This window comes from Gossypium arboreum, chromosome 7, assembly GCF_025698485.1.
Source record: "Gossypium arboreum isolate Shixiya-1 chromosome 7, ASM2569848v2, whole genome shotgun sequence".
NCBI classification, from domain to species: domain Eukaryota; kingdom Viridiplantae; phylum Streptophyta; class Magnoliopsida; order Malvales; family Malvaceae; genus Gossypium; species Gossypium arboreum.
The window spans coordinates 90,522,498-90,528,497 of record NC_069076.1 but is presented as its reverse complement, the minus strand read 5'-3'; the positions used below and the strand labels follow the sequence as shown (position 1 = coordinate 90,528,497).

General features: G+C 36.3%; 1 long non-coding RNA gene across 1 annotated transcript; it reads left to right on the top strand.

Annotated features, from left to right (window-relative positions):
- Window positions 1-554: 554 nt before the first annotated feature.
- On the top strand, window positions 555-1,614 carry LOC128295230 (uncharacterized). Its single transcript, XR_008285571.1, has 2 exons — window positions 555-633; window positions 1,447-1,614. It is a non-coding gene; the product is annotated as an uncharacterized LOC128295230 (long non-coding RNA).
- The last annotated feature ends 4,386 nt before the right edge of the window (window positions 1,615-6,000 follow it).

The following is a 6,000-nucleotide window of genomic DNA, read 5'->3' as shown; positions in this document are numbered from 1 at the left end:
GAGTCTAGTTTCTCATAAAAGAAATATTGTAAGCAATGAATTTGTAAATTTTGAGATATAATGAATTTTGTGAGACAAGGTCAGAATGAATTCAGGTTCCCCTGTTCTTACTTTGAAAAATTATAAAAAATTGAATAAAAATAATTATGGACTTAAATTTATATGTCTAGAATTCTGAATGAGTCTATTTTTAATAGAAACAAACAAGAACATCATTTGAATTCTGTATAAAGAGATAATTTATTTTTAGTGAAGAAGGGTCAGAACTGTTAGACAACAGAACAGGGGTGACTTTGAAGAATAAACTGTACTGATTGGCTAAACAAAAAATTTTGAAAATTTTATGGTAAAAATATATATGAGTCTAGTGTCAGGAAAAATTAACGGCTCTTAAGTTGGAGTTCCGTAGCTTAAGTTATAAATAATTTAGTGACTATGACTCAAGTAGACAGCTTTGAATGAACTATAAATAATAGTTGAATTATAGAGAATGTTGCATATGAACATGAAATGTATTAAATTGATAATTAAATTTATTTATTTAGATTCGGAAGATTAAAATGCGAAGCTAGATCGAGGAAAGGAAAAAGTTTGGGATTAGTAGATTTTTACTGTTTACAAACAAGTATCAAGGTAAGTTCGTGTAACTTGAATTATATTCTGAAATGCTTGAGATTGTATGTTATTGATGAGAATATGATTTGAGTGTTCATTGTATGAAAATTAATGAAACATTGATATATTTGATAAAATGGGAAGAAATCCCGGTTGAATGAAAGGAAAATTCAATGGATCTCTGAAAAGGAATTGACGGTAAAAAGGATCTAGCCCGGACGGGTGATCCTATCTGATATAGCCCTCCGAAGAATATGTGTAAAATGGATTTAGCCGGATGGGTAATCCGAATTAGGGTCTGAATTTAGCCTCGACTGGTAATTCAGATCCAAGCTCATTAGAGTAATTGTCGTTGCAGGATTTAGCCTGGTGGTAATCCCAGAATACTCTATGAGTTTATATTGCGTGATTTAGCTCGACCGGTAATCCCGCCGCAAGGTTGAGGTTCATGGAGTGTGCTCTCGAAATGGAAATGTGCGCACATGAATATGAATTGACGGACCGGAATTGTACACTAAAAGTGTACCTCTGAAAATCCATCAAAATTCGATAAATTCAACGGGATAAATATGAAAAATAATAAGGGAATGAAAATCATGGTATTGATGAGTACATCAATCATGGTATATATATATATATATATTATTGATACATGGAAATTATTGTACTAACTTGAATGTTGAGTTTGTGCATGTTAGGGTAATAATGCATTGAATGGATATATGAATGTTTATTATATTGTATTGAAAATATTAGGTAAGTATAATTCTTGTTACATGAGCTTACTAAGCACAAAGTGCTTACCCCGTTTCCTTTTTCCCTGTTTTGTAGTGTTAAGGGCTCGGAGGTCGGATTTGGTCGGAGACACATCACACTGTCAACCTCAGGATTTCGGTATATAAAGAAACTTTATTTTGGAAATCAATGGCATGTATAAGCTAACAAAGTAAATGTTAACTTGAAATGAATGTAAAGTTAGCCATTAGTATGGTTAACAAACCTGGTTATAGATATGTGATGACGTTATCTTATATAAATACATGAATCTATCATGAAAATATGTTGAATTAAAAAAAAAATTAATTCGTAAACTCCGGTAATGCCTCGTACCCTATTCCAGCAATGAATACGGGTAGGGGTATTACAGTTCTAGGGGAATTGAATTCAAAATCAACATCTTCCTTTCCTTTGCATTCATCCCATGCATTTACATTGCATTGCATCATTTGCATCATTTGCATTAAATTTCCCAAAAGGACCCTAATTAGGCAAAGTTATTTTAGAACCGAAAAAAGATATGGACTAAAGGTTGGAGAGAATGGAGCAAAGGCAAATACAGATGCAAGAGCAGTTGATCAAAATTCAACAAGATATGCGAGAAATGTTAGAACTCCAAAGAGATATGATGGGCCAGGTAACCCATTTATTGGCCGGAGAATTCAAAAAAAGGAGTGGCCCAGTGGTCAATGGTGGTGATGATGTTGAAGAGATCATTTACTCCCAGGCTTTACCCCAATAAGCGTCCCGACCCAACCAGACATGCAAGGGGTACCCGCTGTTATCGGAAACCAATATCAGACGGATACATCAACACTGATGAGTTTCTCGATGGGTTCAGGTTTTAACCCGAAAGATGATCAAGCCAAGCCAATTGCTCTGGCAGAAACAAAAGCAAGGGGAGAGAGGACTTTAACGGCCCCAAAAAAGAAAGAAAAGAAGGCAAATAGTACGAGTAGGTATAACAAGGGTTGTTCGGAGCCAATTATAGCAGGCCAGCCAAGGTCAGTAGCTACCAGCCATCAGGCCTCCTCAAGGCAAGAACCCAATCGAAAATCGAACTCAGAAAAACCCCAATACACGCCCATTCCAATCACATACGGAGAGTTGTACCGTGTTCTGTTCGACACACGTGTTGTATCCCCTTTTTACATAAAACCAATACAACCTCCGTACCCTAAATGGTATGACGCAAGCAGCCGATGTGAATACCATGCGGGAATCACGGGGCATTCTATCAAAAACTGTATCACTTTTAAGAAGCTAATCGAAAGATTTATTAAATTGGGTATTGTGGAATTTGATGGTCCCTCTAGAGTGGGAATGTAACGCCCCAATTTTCGGGAATCCTGTAAATGTTGGCATAGGTTTAATTATGTTAGTGGGCCTCTAGAAGGCCCAAGCTTAAGATAGAACCCGATAATTTTAGTTAATTTTTGTTCCATAAGAAAAAGGGAGTGAAATTATGAAATAGGACCTATGTGAAAATGTTTGAAAATGCTATAGGCTAAATTAAAGTGGCCAAATAAATAGGAGTGCAAAATAGGAGGATTTGCATGACAAACCTCCCATTTTACATGAAGTGGCCAGCCATCATGTTGTTGTAGACAAAATGTGCACTTGATATCCATAATTTATGGTACAAATTGATACAAATTGATAATAGGTTAGGTAAATGTTCCAAGATAATAGGTTAGGTAAATGTTCCATGATAATGGGTTAGGTAAATGTTTCATGATAATGGGTTAGGTAAATGTTTCATGATAAGAATTTCATGTCTTTTGTATTAAAGAATTAAATGGATGAAATATGAAGTTTTATTAAAAGAAAAAGGGGTGAAAAGAACAAAGTTTTGTCCATCTTTGTTCATCATAGATGAAAGTTAGAGAAGAGAAAGGAGAGGAGAAAGCTCGAGTATTTGGTCATTAGGAGGAGGAAAATTGAAGGTAAGTTCTTGGTACCTTGCTTCTATTTTGAGGTTCATGAGTTCTTCTTGATTCTACCTTAACTCTTGAAGTATATTTTGATTTTTAGTTGTGTTGTGAGCATTTAATCATGAATTAAAATGAAGGAAATGGTTGTTGTTTCATGTTCTTTTGATGAAAAATGGAAGATAGGTGAAGTTGAGCCAAACAAATAAGCATGCATGTGCCTGAGATGTTAAAGGGAAAAATCAGCTAACATGTTGTGCTTTAAAATGATGAAATGGAGATTATACTTAAGTAAAATCATAGATATGTGATGATTGATTGGTGATATACATGTTTAAATAACAAGCATGCAAGTTAGGTGTGAAAGAGTGATTTGGTAATAAATCTGCTTGGGACAGCAGCAGTAACGTCACTTTGGAAAATCACCATAAATTGTGGAAGATGAGTTAGAAGCTGCATAAATTATGTAATTAAAGCTTATTGAGTCTAGTTTCTAATGAAATAAACAAGAACATATTTTGAATTCTGTACAATGAGAAATTTGATTCGTAATGAAGGGTGGTCAGATTAGTCAAATAGTGAACACATAGGAAACTTTGAGAAAAATCTGGTATTGATTGGCTAAACCAAAAATTCTGAAAATTTTATGGATAGAAGATATATGAGTCTATTTTCAGGGAAAATTAACGAAACTTGATTTGGAGTTTCGTAGCTCCAGTTATAAATAATTTAGTGACTGTTGCTCAGGAAGATAGCTTGCAGTGAAATTATGATTATGTGGTAAACATTGACAAAAATCTGTTAATGAGTTGCTTATTGTTTTCTTATAAGCTTACTATGATCTGTAGGTATGGTTGGCCGAATATTGTAAGGGGTTAATACGTAGTTCGTATTTGAATAGTTAGATTAACGTGTTAGTAATCCAATTATAGGCGGTTCATGTGTGGATCTCGTCAAGATATCATCGCCAATGTGTGTATGGCGACACCTCTCATAGACTAGATTGGCAAAAGCGAAATGCGAAATCTTTGAAAAGTCGGTATTTTAGGAATTTGCGAGTGTCTGAATGCTCGTAAGATAGTTGGGTTGTATATTTGGTAATCTAAAGTAATAAACCGCAGATGCGCGATTTCGTACATTTTGATAATTTGGGCTTAATGGGCCAAAGATCGGGTTCATGGGCCAACAGCCCAATTAAGTAAGTATCTTGTGATAAGTGTTCGATAGTACGTAAATAGTTAGGATATGCATGAAAACCCTAAAAGTAGCTAAATTACTATAATACCCCTATGTATGGAAAATTACTATTATACCCCTAGGTGCAAAATTACCCTTATACCCCTAGGGTTAATTTTGTTGAAAAGCATGACGATCGATTACGTATGATGTATGCCATGATTATATATCATTGCATGGGGACATGGGTTATATTATGGAGGAAGCGTTCGGTGGCTATGCCACAAATATCGATCTGGTGGCTCGCCACAAATATTCGATCTGGTGGCTCGCCACATATATCTGATTCGGTGGCTCGCCACGATTATCATATCTGGTGACTCTGTCACATTATTCGCTCAGCAGCCATGCTGCAAATTACGTGGTGTGTAGCGGTTGGGTAGGTCGAGTTGTCTCCCACACGGTGTAAGGTTGGTATGGGGGTGTATACGGTTGGATATGGTTGGGTTTCGCATAAACATGTAATATACATTACGTTACGCTATGGGCCTATGGGCTTTATTCAATTCGCTCGGGCTAAGGCCAACTTATTCTATTTCGTGGTTTGAGTGATATAGGCTATGGTTGGGTTAATTTACACACCGAGTTTCCCAAAAACTCACCCTTTTATTTTCATCCACGCAGAAATCCCCAACCATAGTGGGCTTGGAGTCGTGAGGGAATTGGAGTGGCCACATTGCTCGAAAGTTTGATTTTCTTCTAGTGAATGGACATCCTTTTAATTACGTTTGAGGTTTTGGGCTTTTAAATGTAATAAGGCCGCTTATTTATTTTTGATGGTTTTTAATATGTATTACTAAGATAGGTAATACTTATTTTAACTATTGAAATTGGATAGCTTTGGTAGCGTTTTCAAAAACAACTGTTGATTTCAAAATAACACGACAACAAGCAAAGCTTCCATAATGAAAGTATTTTCCAAAATTAATCATTTTTCCTAAAATGACTTAATCGAATCGGTTTCCTAGAAATATCCATGATGTTAAGGTGTGGCAATGGCGGTATGCATGTTTAGGATTGGATCCGAAGGAGCTTGGTACTTAGCGATCCGATGGACTCACCACCTCTTTTAGGTTTCCTACCGGTGCATGACTTCCATTCACTTTAACCCTTAATGAATTAATCTTTTGAACATCAAGTACGATTTTCTGGACTTAGAATGGAAAATTTTAAAGTTTTTGATGTGGCATGCCGGATCCGGCCATAACTTCTGGGCCGGGTTTGGGGTGCTACAGGGAAATCAGTTATCCAACCTTTCTGTTAAAGAGGCGAATGTTATGAGTTCCATGCTAGATTGGGGCACGAGATTTAAGGGCGCATCGAGCTCGGGACTCTAATGCAAGGCCTGGTATTGGGGAACCCGACCATCAACGATGTATCAGAAGAGGGAACCCGAGAGTAGACTTTTTCAAGCTTCTGTCTTTACGTACTTAGGGTGTTT